The following is a 17968-nucleotide window of genomic DNA, read 5'->3' as shown; positions in this document are numbered from 1 at the left end:
GAGGGTATTATGCTAAGAGAAATAAGTCAAACAGAGAAAGACATGTACCACATGATCTCACTGATATGAGGAATTCTTAATCTCAGGAAACAAACTGAGGGTTGCTGGAGTGGTGGGGGGTGGGAGGGATGGGGTGGCTGGGTGATAGACATTGGGGAGGGTATGTGCTATGGTGAACACTGTGAATTGCGTAAGACTGATGAACCACAGACCTGTACCTCTGAAACAAATAATACATTATATGTTAAAAAAAAAAAAAAGAAGATAGTAGGAAGGGAAAAATGAAGGGAGGGAAATCGGAGGGGGAGACGAACCATGAGAGACTATGGACCCTGAGATACAAACTGAGGGTTCTAGAGGGTCAGGGGGTGGGGGGATGGGTTAGCCTGGTGATGGGTATTAAAGTGGGCACATATTGAATGGAGCACTGGGTGTTATATGCAAACAATGAATCATGGAACACTACATCAAAAACTAATGATGTAATGTGTGGTGATTAACATAACATAATAAAATTAAATTAAAAAAAAGAAAACACATGAGTATAAACACCTCCAATTGTCTAAACTGAAGACAATGGTTGAATTTGTATGCTTCTCCTCTCACTCCTTACTGTCATGGGAAGATCTAGGAAAAATCCCAGTCTTGTAGTCTGAACTCCCTTGCTCAGACCATATGCCACATAATGACTATCATTTTCTTTCATGTATATTAAATAAGAGTTTATACTTGTGTGGTTGTTTTGTAGAATATAAAATTACTAACTCTAAAAAAAAAAAGAATTGACTATCTTATACTAAATATAGTTTTCTTTATCTGGCTTTTTATCAAATAATTTCTTTTTTTTATGTTTGATAATAGGACTTTGGTCATAAGGCAGATTTAAATATCTGTTCATATAAGAATCATCAAAGAGATGCTCTAACACTAAATAGTATGGTCTTATCAGAAGACTGTTTGTTGATCAGAATTAATAAGCATCTTGGCTTACAAATTCAATATTTATTGTAGATTTCAACTTCTAGGCTTAGTGGTGGAATGTACTGGCTTCCTAGAGGGTCCAATAAAGCTTGTAACAAGCTGTTCTAGTTAATTGTATCCTTCAGTGTGTCTCAGAGAAAGAGGATGCTAAAACTTTAACCTCAAATTTATTTTTGTACCTTGCCATATACCCCAGGATGAAAGGTCGAATTTCATACAAATTCAGTGCATCAGAATATTGAATGAAACGTGTTTTCATATCATTGAATTGCAGATTTGCTGGACTTTTATCTTACTGCACTCTTTCTATTATGAAGCTTTTAAATCCACACTCTCCTTGGTTCATTTCTCATATACACTTTTGGGTCAATTACAAGTCTGCCTCACTGCCTGCCTTGTTTCCTGCCAGCAAGATAAACACTGAACAGAGCCTTTTATCTTAGCAGGGCCTCTCCAGATACTGCATTAGAACAACTTTGCTCTCTTCAATGTATTATTTATGGGATTTTAAGTTTTTCTTTCACTTTGGGTGTGAACCGAAAACTTTCTTATGCAATGTAGCAGATGTAGTGGTAAGTACAAGTGATTACCTGTCTTCCTGTGATTTTGTCTGTGGCACTTCCTTTGGCTAATGGCTTTCAGCTGAGCTGTTTTCTGGCACTAACATTATGAACTTGGGTTTACAGGATTTTGTGGCTGAGGACTATTTTAAACTCAGGCATGTTGAAGGGTGACATACTACTGTGTTGGGCAGAGTATATTTATGGTGACAATGGCCATAAGTCCATTGACGATTGCATATCATTGCTCTACTTACCAAGATAACCTGACCACATTAGAATGCTAGTTGCCCTCTGTTTTTGGTGAATGTTCCCTTAGACAGTTTCTCGAAGACACCACATCAACCACCTCCATCAAAATCATCCTGGGTGTTTGAGCCATGCCTAGAACTGTATCAAGTGTTCAGGGTTGAAGCCTGGAGCTTGCATTTTATTTATTTTTATTTTTAAAGATTATTTATTTATTTGAGAGGGAGAACAGAGTATGAGAGAAAGCATACACAAGGGGGGGGTGGTGTAGAGGGAGAGGGAGAAGCAGACTCCCCGCTGAGCAGGGAGCCCAATGTGGGGTTTGATCCCAGGACCCAAAGGCAGATGCTTAGCTGACTGAGCCACCTAGGCGCCCCTGGAGCTTGCATTTTAAACAAGCATCTGAGGTGGCTCTCAGGCACAGAAAAGTTTCAGAACCACTTTCTTGATGAGATTTTTTTTAACTAACATATAATGTATTATTTGTTTCAGGGGTACAGGTCTGTGATTCATGAGTCTGACACAATTCACAGTGCTCACCATAGCACATACCCTCCCCAATGTCCATCACCAGCTACCCCATCCCTCCCACCCCCTACCACTCCAGCAACCCTGTTTGTTTCCTGAGATTAAGAGTCTCTTATGGTTTATCTCCCTCTCCAGTTTTGTTTTGATTCATTTTTTCCTCCCTTAACGAGAGATATTTTAAGATCCAAATTGGCAAAATATTGACTAATTAAATCTATGATCTGATAAATTCATATAACATATGATTTTGCATAAATTTTTGGTCTAGAATTTTGCATATATATATACCTATTGCTGTGTTTATTGCAGTAAAGTTTTCTGTAGCCTGGACAAGAGATGGCACCTCTACAGGGTGAGAATTTCCTGTTTTGTCTGTATTGTCAATTTCAATTAACAGCCACACCATTTCCCAACTTTCTTAATGGGATATAACAAAGTCACCCTTATGGTTCAGGTCGTTCTTTTTTAAGATCATCAGTTTTCTGAGCCAATTTATTATTACAATTGTAGAAAAAGTGATTATGCCATTGTCTCTCTCTGAAGTGGGACTGATGTTGCCTCCTAAGATCCATGTAACTTTCTCCAGACTTTGTTGCTCATGTCAAAAGTGTAAGTGGAATTCTCCAGAGGATGTTCTGATTCTCTGATATGACTAATCAAGAAACTGCTGGGGTGCCTGGGTGGCTCAGTCGGTGGAGTGGCAGACTCTTGGTTTTGGCTCAGGTCATGATCTCGGGGTCCTGGGATCCAGCCCTGTGTTGGCTCCATGCTCAGTGGGAAGTCTGCTTGAGAATTCTCTCTCACCCTTTCTCTCTGCCTGCCCTGCCCTGGCTCACGCTCATGCTGGTGCGCACATTCTCTCTCTTTCTAGGATAAAAAAATAAGTCTTAAAAAAAAAATCCTCTTAAAAAAAATTGCTCTGGATGCCTATTAGGCTTCACACTGCTTCCTGCTTTATTTTTTAGAATGTGCAAGACCAGAAGCCCAAAGTGGCCACTCACCTTTTAACGGGTCTCCATGCTTCTTCTCTTACTCCCACAATAATTTCTCACAGCAGTCTGAGTGACCCTTAGAAACATAATTCCAATCATGTCACTCCCTTGCTCAAAACCTTCCAATGGCTTCCTGGAGTGGATGCTCTGTTGCACCGCCCAGATACCCCTCCCCAGGATTGAAGTACTAATTTCCTCAGATGCTGGGATGGGTGGCAGCTGACGGCCCTCTGCTGGTCTCTTTAGGAATTGCTCTACTGAAGAGTGTTACCTCATCCAAGCCCCCCTCAAGGCCACCTGCCTCCATTGATGGTTGATGCAGGCATATCGAGCCTGCGTTTTTAGCCTTTTTAGCTTCAAGCTCCCAGTGGGATAGGCTACATCACAGTTTGACTTCCCCCTCTGCCAGTCCTGCTTCTTTCACTCTTCTGTAGCTATAGATGCGTAAGATCCCTTCCCAGAAACATCCTGCCCAATGCATTTCCACCTCGGAGTCTATTTCAGGGAACTCAACCTGCCATACTTCCTACTTCAAAACCCATCCAAACTCCTTCCTGGCAAAGCCATGTGCACATTAGACCTGCCTGACTCCATTCTCCTCGCCCCATTCGGTCCTTTCCATGCATTCCATTACAGTCACCCTTGTTTTTCCTCAGACATTGCAGGTTTGTTGCATCCTTAGGGTTTTTTCATTTCCTTCTGCCCAGAACAGAATTGTCCCCCAAAATTTTGCATGACCTACTTCCTTCTCTCTCAGGCCTTTTCTGACCATCCTTCCTAAAGGGAGTGTCCTGCTCACGCATCAGTCTCCTTTCCTGGCTTCACTTCACAGCAATTCTCAAGCCAACATTTTATTACATATTTACTTGTTTCTTACATTTCTCCTACTGGAATGGAAGGCTTATGAAGTCAGTGTCATGTGCTGCTCAAGCACTGCCTGACAAGTAGCAAGCAAGCAAGAAATATTTTTGAATGGATGGATGAATGGATACATGACTGACCCCCAACTGATCTGGCCCACTCATATGAAATAGTCAAGAATGTACATCTATTTTGTTCTCTGCCTCTTAATCTTCATATCCAGTAAATATTTTCACATTATTTTATGTGCATTTCTTAGCTCCCCCATGTATTGGCTGTGTGACCTGAGTTAAGTTATTTAACCTACGTGCCTCAGTGTTCTTATCCATAAAAAGCACATAGCAGGGTTCTTGTAAAGATTAAAATGGTTAGAACAGTGCCTGAAATGTGGCAACTACTACATAGGTATTTTTTTTTTAATTTTTTTTATTCTTATGTTAATCCCCATACATTACATCATTAGTTTTAGGTGTAGTGTTCCATGATTCATTGTTTGTGCATAACACCCAGTGCTCCATGCAGAATGTGCCCTCCTCAATACCCACCACCAGGCTAACCCATCCTCCCACCGCCCTCCCCTCTAGAACCCTCAGTTTGTTTTTCAGAGTCCATCGTCTCTCATGGTTCGTCTACCCCTCCAATTTCCCCCGCTTCATTCTTCCCCTCCCGCTACCTTCTTCTTCTTCTTCTTCCTTTTTTTTTTCTTAACATATATTGCATTATTTGTTTCAAAGGTACAGATTTGAGATTCAACAGTCTTGCACAATTCAAAGTGCTTACCAGAGCACATACCCTCCACAGTGTCTATCACCCAGTCACCCCATACCTCCCACCCCACCCCCCACTCCAGCAACCCTCAGTTTGTTTCCTGAGATTAAGAATTCCTCATATCAGTGAGGTCATATGATACATGTCTTTCTCTGTTTGACTTATTTCGCTCAACATAATACCCTCCAGTTCCATCCATGTCATTGCAAATGGCAAGATCTCATTCCTTTTGATGGCTGCATAATATTCCATTGTATATATATACCCCATCTTCTTTATCCATTCATCTGTCGATGGACATCTTGGCTCTTTCCACAGTTTGGCTATTGTGGACATTGTTGCTATAAACATTGGGGTGCACATACCCTTTCAGATACCTACTTTTGTATCTTTGGGGTAAATACCCAGTAGTGCAATTGCTGGGTCATAGGGTAGCTCTATTTTCAACTTTTTGAGGAACCTCCATACTGTTTTCCAGAGTGGCTGCACCAGCTTGCATTCCCACCAACAGTGTAGGAGGGTTCCCCTTTCTCCGCATCCCCGCCAACATCTGTCATTTCCTGACTTGTTAATTTTAGCCATTCTGACTGGTGTGAGGTGGTATCTCATTGAGGTTTTGATTTGGATTTCCCTGATGCCGAGCGATATTGAGCACTTTTTCATGTGTCTGTTGGCCATTTGGATATCTTCTTTGCAGAAATGTCTGCTCATGTCTTCTGCTCATTTCTTGATTAGATTATTTGTTCTTCAGGTGTTGAGTTTGATAACATCTTTATAAATTTTGGATACTAGCCCTTTATCTGATATGTCATTTGCAAACATCTTCTCCCATTCTGTCAGTTGTCTTTTGGTTTTGTTGACTGTTTCCTTTGCTTTGCAAAAGCTTTTTATCTTGATGAAGTCCCAATAGTTCATTTTTGCCCTTGCTTCCCTTGCCTTTGACGATGTTTCTAGGAAGAAGTTGCTTCGGCTGAGGTCAAAGAGGTTGCTGCCTGTGTTCTCCTTTAGGATTTTGATGGATTCCTGTCTCACATTGAGGTCTTTCAACCGTTTGGAGTCTATTTTTGTGTGTGGTGTAAGGAAATGGTCCCGTTTCATTCTTCTGCATGTGGCTATCCAATTTTCCCAACACCATTTGTTGAAGAGACTGTCTTTGTTCCATTGGACATTCTTTCCTGCTTTGTCAAAGATGAGTTGACCATAGAGTTGAGGGTCCATTTCTGGGCTCTTTATTCTGTTCCATTGATCTATGTGTCTGTTTTTGTGCCAGTACCATGCTGTCTTGATGATGACAGCTTTGTAATAGAGCTGGAAGTCCGGAATTGTGATGCCGCCGGCTTTGCTTTTCTTTTTCAACATTCCTCTGGCTATGCGGGGTCTTTTCTGGTTCCATACAAATTTTAGGATTATTTGTTCCATTTCTTTGAAAAAAGTGGATGGTATTTTGATGGGGATTGCATTGAATGTGTAGATTGCTCTAGGTAGCATTGACATCTTCACAATATTTGTTCTTCCAATCCATGAGCATGGAATGTTTTTCCATTTCTTTGTGTCTTCCTCAATTTCTTTCATGAGTATTTTATAGTTTTCTGAGTACAGATCCTTTGTCTCTTTGGTTAGATTTATTCCTAGGTATCTTATGGTTTTGGGTGCAATTGTAAATGGGATCGACTCCTTAATTTCTCTTTCTTCTGTCTTGTTGTTGGTGTATAGGAATGCCACTGACTTCTGTGCATTGATTTTATATCCTGCCACTTGACTGAATTCCTGTATGAGTTCTAGCAGTTTTGGGGTGGAGTCTTTTGGGTTTTCCACATAAAGTATCATATCATCTGCAAAGAGTGAGAGTTTGACTTCTTCCTTGCCAATTTGGATGCCTTTGATTTCTTTTTTGTTGTCTGATTGCTGTGGCTAGGACTTCCAATACTATGTTGAATAGCAGTGGTGATAGTGGACATCCCTGCCGCGTTCCTGACCTTAGGGGGAAAGCTCTCAGTTTTTCCCCATTGAGAATGATATTCGCTGTAGGTTTTTCATAGATGGCTTTTATGATATTGAGGTATGTACCCTCTATGCCTATACTCTGAAGAGTTTTGATCAAGAAAGGATGCTGTACTTTGTCAAATGCTTTTTCTGCATCTATTGAGAGGATCATATGATTCTTGTTCTTTCTTTTGTTAATGTATTGTATCACATGGATTGATTTGCGGATGTTGAACCAACCTTGCAGCCCAGGGATAAATCCCACTTGGTCATGGTGAATAATCCTTTTAATGTACTGTTGGATCCTATTGGCTAGTATTTTGGTGAGAATTTTTGCATCCATGTTCATCAGGGATATTGGTCTGTAATTCTCCTTTTTGATGGGGTCTTTGTCTGGTTTTGGGATCAAGGTAATGCTGGCCTCATAAAATGAGTTTGGAAGTTTTCCTTCCATTTCTATTTTTGGGAACAGTTTCAGAAGAATAGGTATTAATTCTTCTTGAAATGTTTGGTAGAATTCCCCTGGGAAGCCATCTGGCCCTGGGCTTTTGTGTTTTGGGAGAGTTTTGATGACTTCTTCAATTTCCTTAGTGGTTATAGGTCTGTTCAGGTTTTCTATTTCTTCCTGGTTCAGTTTTGGTAGTTGATACATCTCTAGGAATGCATCCATTTCTTCCAGATTATCTAATTTGCTGGCATAGAGTTGCTCATAATATGTTCTTATAATTGTTTGTATTTCTTTGGTGTTGGTTGTGATCTCTCCTCTTTCATTCATGATTTTGTTGATTTGGGTCATTTCTCTTTTCTTTTGGATAAGTCTGGCCAGGGGTTTATCAATCTTGTTAATTCTTTCAAAGAACCAGCTCCTTGTTTCGTTGATCTCTTCTACTGTTCTTTTAGTTTCTATTTCATTGATTTCTGCTCTGATCTTTATTATTTCTCTTCTCCTGCTGGGTTTAGGCTTTATTTGCTGTTCTTTCTCCAGCTCCTTTAGGTGTAGGGTTAGGTTGTGTACTTGAGACCTTTCTTGTTTCTTGAGAAAGGCTTGTATTGCTATATACTTTCCTCTTAGGACTGCCTTTGCTGCATCCCAAAGATTTTGAATAGTTGTGTTTTCATTTTCATTGGTTTCCATGTATTTTTTAAATTCTTCTTTAATTTCCTGGTTGACCCATTCATTCTTCAGTAGGATGCTCTTTAGCCTCCATGTATTTGAGTTCTTTCTGACTTTCCTCTTGTGATTGAGTTCTAGTTTCAAAGCATTGTGGTCTGAAAATAGGCAGGGAATGATCCCGATCTTTTGGTACCGGTTGAGACCTGATTTATGACCTAGGATGTGATCAATTCTGGAGAATGTTCCATGGGCACTAGAGAAGAATGTGTATTCCGTTGCTTTGGGATGGAATGTTTTGAGTATGTCTGTGAAGTCCATTTGGTCCAGTGTGTCATTTAAAGTCTTTATATCCTTGTTGATCTTTTGCTTAGACGATCTGTCCATTTCAGTGAGGGGGGTGTTAAAGTCCCCCACTCTTATTGTATTGTTGTCAATGTGTTTCTTTGCTTTTGTTATTAATTGCCTTATATAATTGGCTGCTCCCATGTTAGGGGCATAGATTTTACAATTGTTAGATCTTCTGGTTGGATAGACCCTTTAAGTAGGATATAGTATCCTTCCTCATCTCTTATTACAGTCTTTGGTTTAAAATCTAATTTGTCTGATATAAGGATTGCCATCCCAGCTTTCTTTTGGTGTCCATTAGCATGGTAAATGGTTTTCCACCCCCTCACTTTCAATCTGGGGCTGTCTTTGGTTCTAAAATGAGTCTCTTGCAGACAGCATATCGATGGGTCTTGTTTTTTAATCCAGTCTGATAGCCTGTGTCTTTTGATTGGGGCATTTAGCCCATTTACATTCAGGGTAACTATTGAAAGATAGGAATTTAGTGCCATTGTATTGCCTGTAAGGTGACTGTTACCGTATATTGTCTGTGTTCCTTTCTGGTCTAAATTGCTTTTAGGGTCTCTCTTTGCTTAGAGGACCCCTTTCAAGATTTCTTGTAGGGCTGGTTTCGTGTTTGCAAATTCCTTTAGTTTTTGTTTGTCCTGGAAGCTTTTTATCTCTCCTTCAATTTTCAATGACAGCCTAGCTGGATATAGTATTCTTGGCTGCATATTTTTCTCATTTAGTGCTCTGAATATATCCTGCCAGTCCTTTCTGGCCTGCCAGGTCTCTGTGGATAGGTCTGTTGCCAATCTAATGTTTCTACCACTGTAGGTTACATATCTCTTCTCCCAAGCTGCTTTCAGGATTTTCTCTTTGTCTATGAGACTCGTAAGTTTTACTATTAGATGTCGGGGTGTTGACCTATTTTTATTGATTTTGAGAGGGGTTCTCTGTGCTTCCTGGATTTTGGTGCCTGTTTCCTTCCCCAAATTAGGGAAGTTCTCTGCTATAATTTGCTCCAATATACCTTCTGCCTCTCTCTCTTTCTTCTTCTTCTGGGATCCCAATTATTCTAATGTTGTTTCGTCTTATGGTATCGCTTATCTCTCGAATTCTGCCCTCGTGATCCAGTAGTTGTTTATCTCTCTTTTTCTCAACTTCTTTATTTTCCATCATTTGGTCTTCTATATTACGGATTCTCTCTTCTGCCTCATTTATCCTAGCAGTTAGCGCCCCCATTTTTGATTGTACCTCATTAATAGCCTTTTTGATTTCTACTTGGTTAGATTTTAGTTCTTTTACTTCTCCAGAAAGGGTTTCTCTAATAACTTCCATGCTTTTTTCAAGCCTAGCTAGTATCTTTAAAGTGATGATCTGAACTCTAGATCTGACATTGTACTAATGTCCGTATTGAGTAGGTCCCTGGTAGTCAGTACTACCTCTTGTTCTTTTTGTTGAGGTGATTTTTTCTGTCTTGTCATTTTGTGCAGAGGAGAATAGATTAATGAGAGAACAGAATGCTAGCAGAGTAACAACATCCCCAGAAAATATACTCTAAACCAATCAGAAAAGACCTGAAGCAGTGGAAAGAGAAATGGAAAGAGAGAAAAAAGAAAAAGAAAAAGAAAAAGATAAAAACAAACAAAAACAAACAAAAACAAACAAAACAAAAAAAAACAGAATGTGATCAAATATGATCAGGCTGGTATATAGATCAGTGCCTCACACTAGATTTGGGGTGTATTTTGGTCTGTTAGAAGAAAGTGCCTCCCAAAATTTTAAAGAAAGAAAAACTTATATATGTACAAAAATAAGGGTTGATATGATGACGGGATGGAATATGACTGTAAAGATGGAAATTATAAAAAATTTTATAAAAGGACTTGATAAGTTGTTTGAAAAGAGAAAGAAGAGAATTTAAAAAAAGAGAAAAAAGAAAAAAGAAAAAAAAAGGAGAGAATGTGATCAGGCAGGGGAGTAGAGAAAACCATATACTAGAGATTTAGGGTATATTTTAATCTGTTAGAAGAAACTATCTCAAAATTTTAAAGGGAGAACAACTTATATATATATATGCCAAAAATACGGGTAACTACTATGAAGGGATAGAATATGACTCTAAAAATGAAAAATAAAAATGTTTTTTAAAAAAAGGGATTGATAAGATGTTGGTTGAAAAAGTGAAAAAGAAAAATTCAAATAAAAAAAAGAAAAAAAAAGAAAAAAAGACAGTGAAAAAAATTAACTTTGAAAGACTAAAGGATCATGGTAAAAAAGCCATGAATTCTATGTGCAGTATTCCCCCTAGTGCTGGAGTTCTGCTGTTCTCATTGATCGGTAAACTTGGTCTTGGCTGGCTGTTCTCGCTGATCTTCTGGGGAGGGGCCTGTTGCCATGGTTTCCAAATGTCTCTGCCGGAGGCGGAATTGCCCCGCCCTTGCCCCCTCCAGGCTAAGTTATCTGCTCGGGTTTGCTCTCCGGAGCTTTTGTTCCCTGCGAGCTTTCTGTACAGCTTTGGAGGCAGAGAGTGAAAATGGCGGCCTCCCAATCTCTGCCCCGGAGGAGCCGAGAACTCGGGGCCCCGCTCCTCAGTGAGCCCCCAGAGAAAAGCAGTCAGTCACTCCCGTCTCCCCGGTCTCCGGCCGCACTCCGTGCTCACCCGGTCTGTGACCGCGTGTTTCTATCTCTGGCACCCGACCCCATGCGGAGTCTCCAAACCCAGCAGATCCCTGCGGTGCACTCCCGTGTGGCTCCTCCCGGGGGAGGAAGGTGAGTCTCCCCGGATCGGCTGCTTGTTGGGTCCCTGCTGGAGGAGCAGTGGCCCGACTGTGCCGCGGATCACGGTCTATGGCAACCCCGAGCTGAGAGCCCGCGCCTGGGCTCCACCTCTGCAGCCGGCTTCCCTGCTCCGTTACCTGGGAGCTCTGCCGCACTCAGGCACCCCCGGTCTTTCTGTGACCCCGAGGGTCCTGAGACCACACTATCCTGGAGGGTTCCACCCCCTGCTTAGCCACCAGAGTGACGTCCCTCAGCGGAGCAGACTTTTAAAAGTTCCGATTTTGTGCTCCGCGGCTCTATCACTTGCCAGAAGCGGCCGACAGAGGCCCCTCCCCCGCCGTCTATCCTCCCAAATATCGCCTCGGATTCACTTCTCCGCACGTCCTACCTTCCAGAAAGTGGTCGCTTTTCCGATGAGAGAGTTGTTGCTATTCTTTTCTTCGATCTCCTGTTGAGTTTGTAGGTGTTTAGAATGGTTTGATCCCTATCCAGCTGAATTCCTGAGAGGAGACGAAATCCAGGTCTCCTACTCCTCCGCCATCTTGCTCCACCAGCTACTTCATAGGTATTAATCAGCTGTTTTTAGAATTATTATTATTGTATCATTTGACTTGAAATTAAAATTTACATTAAATGATAAAAATATCCCATCATAAATAAATTTACTTACTGACTTCTGTTTGACCATTTGGTTGCTTCCAAGTGGCTTCATGATCATAAAATACTGTAGTAACATGGTTGGACATGACTTTTTGTGCATCTGTAATTGTTTCCTTGGTCCACTGCCTGTAGGTAGAATTGTGGCTTCAATACTATGTTTAGGGTGGACTACCTGCCCACCCTAAGTAAGTAGACTAAAAAACTTGTGATGGCTCGAATACAGTTTCTTTCTTACTCAGCACTCAAAGTGGGTGTTGATGAGTCTCTCTCCTCTGGTGGTACTGAGTTCCACCATCTTCCAGACAAGCCCTCTAGGGTTATCACACAAGTCTGCTCCAGCCAGTGGAAGGAGAAATAAAGGATGGGGAAAGCATACCCCTTAAGCTGTGTGGCAAAGAAATGATGCTCCTCATATCTGCTTATGTTCCACTGGTGACAGTGAGTCCCATGGCCTCATTTAGTTGGTAGGGGGATGGGAAATGACCCTGCCTACCTTAGTCATTCCACCCTAGGTGAAGGGACACATGAATATGTGGTGGACCTGTAGCTCTCTTAGCCATAGCACATTTTTAATACTGTTCATAGATCATGCTAGAAAATCATCCAGAATGATTTTGTTCATGTACCTAATGAGTCGAAATTCATATTTCTCAAAACAGAGGAAAAGTAATAAAATAAATAATTATTAGGCCTTGTAATATTTCTTTGAGGTGTTGCCCTCTCATTAGGGGTATAAAGGTGCCAAACAATTACATCCTTTTTTTTTTTTTTTGCTGAAGGTTCTGAAACAAATTGAGAAGTACACCCGGAAATCAGTTGGTGAACATAATACCGGAAATCCCATGGATTGAACAGAGACTGTGTTTGGGTCTGAAGTGAGAAAAGAGCTTTCAATGATTCCCCCACCCCCTCCCGATCTGTACTGGGGGCTTGCTACTGGAAAGGGCTGTGTCTAAAGAGCGTGGTTTATAAGGGGACTTACCCAGATAGCTGCCCTGAAAGTGATAGCCTATATTGTACTCATAAAGCCTAAGAAAGCAGAAGCCAAAAAAGATGGGCTTCCTGGTCTTCCCAAGGAGGCTGATTCTCTTTACCCAGGTATATGTATTAGCTAGGAATAGAAGGAACTAAAAAGAAAATTAACACTTTGAGGATAGCACAGTATCCAGAATAAGAGCCTCCAGACCAGGCCAGACATAGAGAGTGAATCTTGTGCTCAATTTGACTAGTCAGATAAATCACTCCCTTTCCATTTGGAAAAACCTGTGAGAAGTAGAGAAAGAATGGATGTTTCCTTTATAATACCTCATGAAGAAGCAGAAGTCCTAAGTGTATGGGCTGGGACTGGGGTTGATTACCTGTTCTACTCACATTAATCCTTCTAGTAGTTTCCAGTTTTCACAAAGGAAAAAGAAGTAATGTTCAGACTCCATAAAAATAGCATATCTCACTTTTTCAAGTTGAAATGTGGAGAACCTAGCCACACGGTCACACATAACTGAAAAGAAGACTGTATAATATAGCCTGGAAATATGCTCAAAGTAAGACAGATTTTGGTTGACACTCAACTGACTCCATAACACCATCCTTTTTCCTGAGCACTGATTAACTCTTCTGAATCTCCCTTTAGTAAATACAAGAGTAGTAATGTAGGGAGAAGAAACAAAGGATTGCTTTTTCTCCCTTTGAATCTTAGGTAGTTTCCATACTGCTCCCAGGTTGGGGATGATGTAAACCAGAGGTTGCTGTTGCTACCTCATGCTCTGTTTCACTGACTAGTGTTAGAGGGGCAAAGGTTATATTTGATAGGCCTGCCAGCCCTTTCTCATTTTTCTCCCCCTTAACCCACACAGATGTGGTCTAGAAATGTCCAGTACCTTGAGTAAATCCCCTCACAATTAAGTTGTGGCATATTTGTTAGGTATGAAAATTCCTGGAGGAGCTGAGAAGTGTGCATTGACCTTCTAATGCACTCGAACAGATTCACTGATAGCTGGATAATTTAAATAAAACCTTTGGTAGTTAAGAATTTCTGAGAATTGGGGCACCTGGGTGGCTCAGTCGTTAAGCATCTGCCTTCGGCTCAGGTCATGATCCCAGGGTCCTGGGATCGAGCCCCGCATCGGGCTCCCTGCTCCGCGAGAAGCATGCTTCTCCCTCTCCCACTCCCCCTGCTTGTGTTCCTGCTCTCGCTGTGTCTCTCTGTCATATAAATAAATAAAATCTTTAAAAATAAATAAAAAAGAATTTCCGAGAATTATGCTCGACAGTCATTGCCAACCAGGATTCTTGGCATAACTAGGGAGTTACGGACAAACTTTTACTTATTTTATTTTTTACTTTTTAAAAAGATTTTATTTATTTATTTGAGAAAGAGAGACTATGCACACACCCGGGAGTGGGGAGGGGTAGAGGGAGAGGGAGAATGAATATGAAGCAGACTCTGCACTGAGCACAGAGCCCCACTCGGGGCTCAATCCCATGACCATGATATCATGACCTGATCCAAAACCAAGAGTCAGATGCTTAACCCACTGAGCCACCCAGGGGCTCCTACTGCTAAACTTTTAATCCAAAATATGATCTTGCTCTCAAGTAGCTTAGCGTGGAAATTAACATGGAATTAAAAAAGAGTGGTTTATAGAAAATGTGGAAAAAACAGCCCGTTTTAGAAATTACACAGTACATAATCTGCCCCTACCTGATGATCTTAAAGGAGACTATTTTGCTCCTCCTTTCCTCTTCAAACTTGGGAACAATAGTGATGAATAACTGCATGTCCTTCAGCATTTTAGCCACTTACACAGATGTCTTGAAAGATAAGATTTTATTTTGGGCAGATGACAACTGAATGATGTGCAAGCCTCAGGGCCAAGTTTAATAGGATAGGCTAAAAATGTTGACAATATTTTAAACTGTGAAATAAACTTTTATCATTTTATTTGGAATGATACCCCAAGCTTATTCCATATATCTCTGTTATGAAAATAAAATATTTTATCTAGGAGTAAAATCACTTTCTAAAACACAATTTCTTCTAAAAACATAAATCAGCATGCTTTTCAAAACTATTTAAAACTGTAATTCCTCTGGGACATTAAAAAATGCCTACAGGTATGTTATTACTGAATGTCCCAACTCAAACCTCATGCTTTATCAGTAAGGACAAAATCCCATCCTATATCTGCCAGAGAATGGGTTGTGGTAAGCTCATTCACAGATGCTGTTGGTGGAAAGCTGGATATCTTAGCTCAGGCAGCTGTAACAACACCATAGACCTGGGGCTTAAATGAAAGACATTTATTTCTTACAGTCTGGGAGGTTAGGAAGTCCAAGATCAAGGTACCAGCAGATTCTGTTTCTGGTGAGAATCCTCTTCCTGGCTTACAGATGGCTTCCTTCTTGCTGTATCTTCACATGGTAAGGAGAGAGAGAGAGGGAGGGAGAGAAAGAGTTCTCTGGTATTTCCTTATAAAGGCACTAATCTCATCATGAAGACCCATCCTCATGACCTCCTTTAGACCTAATTCCTACCCAAAGACCCCATCTTCACATACCATCACATTTGGGGCTAAGGATGCAACATATGAATTTGGGGTGGGGAGATACAAACATTCAGTCCATAATCATGGGTTAACCACATCTTGTGTTGAGTCTTTGAGACTCTGGACCCAATCTAAAAGCCTGTATCAGGCTGGTAGAAGAGTCAGGGACCCAGGAAAGAAATGCAATCCCACAAAATTTCTGCTTCTCTTTAATTCTCAGAGCTGATTGCATTGCTCTAGCATTCAAAGCTAGAAAGTGTTTCCATCCATGGCCATGCCTGACTCTGAGGCCATGCTAGAACATCAAGGAAGAGTGTCCAACAGGAAGAAGCAAACTCATGGAATATGTCAAAGGGTAGAATTTGAAGTTGTAACTTAGGATAACTTGGCAAATATTGGGCCTAGAGTTTTCTAAATATTTAATGCTATCAGTATTTTGAAAGTGGTTTGTACATTTCCAAGAAAACTAAAATTTTTCTTGAATAGTTATAAATACATTATTTTTAAATAACATATAACAAATATTGAATCTTTTGTTCCATTATCCAGCATTACTTATTGATTTTTAGAAAATAGATTCCCATCGGGCTATTAAAAATTGGACCTCTTCAACTGACTTTAGTAGTTTTTAAACAGTGTTATCTGTGCTATATGTTTACTCAGTTTTAAATCATTTTTGAGGTACTAGTAATACACCAGAAACATGGAGATTTACATAAGTTGAAGGACATGATATTATAAAAGGTGACTGTATAATTTATTATCCAAGCCAGGATGATTTTGAGAGTGATAAGGGGCATATTAATAATGATATCGAGACAACAAGCATACTGAGATTATCCTTGTCAATAGGAGCATGGGTCACCCTTATTCTTTGTGTCAAATCACTTTGTCTACATTTATGAAATGATCGAGTTGGTTTAAATCAGGAGTCTGTAAACTATATCCCCAAGGCCCAGTTCAGCCTGATGTATAGCTTTGTAAATAAAGTTTTATTGGAACACTGCCACAGCCATTTGTTTACATGTTTTCCGTGACTTCTGCTCTACACTGGCAGGGCTGAGTCAGTACAGCAGAGACTGCATGAGCCACAAAGCCTACAATATTTATTATCTGGCCCTTTACAGACAAATCCCCTGGGCTAGATCATATCTAAGAGCTACTGTAGACCTAACATTTTGTGATTCTTTATTATTCTTGTTGCTTTAACTAACATATTTTTTGTTGAATAAAGAAAATGCTGTGCTCGGGAAATTTCATTTCATGTTTGCAAGATTAAATCTTGGTGCAAAGCAGCTGTTAGACATTAACCCTGGAAGTGAACCTGGTGAGGGTTTGCTGATCTGTTTCTGGGAAGGTGTGGTAGAGGTGTATGGGTGACCCCTGAGTAGCTAGAGGAAGAAGAAGGGGACTGAGTAGGTTGTGGGAGGCTCTCAGGATCCTGGAAGAAGATGATTCATCAAACATCTGGAGTGGGAAGGACACCATGATCCCAAGAGCCCTGACATATTTTACAGTTACCAGTATATCTGGCAGTCATTCATTAATCTTAGCTTCTTATAAGAACATCTAAATAAAAAATCCTACATCATGCTCATTGATTTGAATAAAAATTTTTTTTGTCCTAAAACTTTGTGTTTGAATTGCAATCTTTTGAATGCATCTGAATAATTGAATTCTGCCTTGAAGAACTTGAACAGTGCTTTAGAGGTAGGTCTGTGTATGTGTGTGAGGGGAGTGGATCATGTAGATCCTTGTATAGACTTTGGCTATTTATACGAATGAGATGAAAGCCACTGCAAGGGTTTGAGATATCTGACTTACGTTTTTAAATGCTGAATACAGAGAGCCATTATGTGGAGATCAGAGTAAATGGAGTTGAATTGAATGAATATGTAATGAATACATATTTATTCCAGTTTAGTCAGAATTCTGTATTTCAGGATATACGTATTTTAGGATGGAGTAATGAACACACACACACAAGTCATCAGCATAAATGATATTCGCAAGTATGGGACCAGAGGTTGTGAAGGGAATAAATACAGATAGAAGTCAGAGACCTAAGCCCTTGGGTATAGCATGCTTAGAAGTTAGAGAGATGAGGCAGAATCTAGAAAAAAGACTAATGAAGAGTGGCAGGCCAAAGAGGAGGAAAATCAAGTGTTATGGATGCCAAGCGAATGATTACCAGTAGGAGGAAGTAAACGGCAGCAAATGCTACTGATTGGTCAAGTAACATGAGCACTGGGAATTGACCATTGGATCCGATCACCTAGAAGTCACTGGTGACACTGAAGAGCAGTTTCAGTGGCTTGGTATGGTTGAAAGACTGATTGGTGTGCACTTAAGAGAGAATTGAAGAATAATGTAAGTCATTGGGTGAGGCAACTCTTTCTCACTTCTCCAGCCAGAGACTGCCAAGAATATACTGTAGTTGAGCAAGCTGGGTTTGTTGCTCATTACAGTGAGGGAGACCACACACTATGGAGAATGGTGGGCATTTCAGCAAGATGTTTGATAATTTGGGGGAAGGTGTAAGTAACTGGATCTTTGCTCTTGATTGGAACTGTCTGGAAGCAGAGATAATCCTATGACTGGCTATCTTAATAAAGCTTA

The sequence above is a fragment of the Neomonachus schauinslandi genome, chromosome 4, assembly GCF_002201575.2.
Source record: "Neomonachus schauinslandi chromosome 4, ASM220157v2, whole genome shotgun sequence".
Classification (NCBI taxonomy): Eukaryota; Metazoa; Chordata; class Mammalia; order Carnivora; family Phocidae; genus Neomonachus; species Neomonachus schauinslandi.
The sequence above is the reverse complement of the archived record's forward strand: the minus strand, read 5'-3'. Positions refer to the sequence as shown.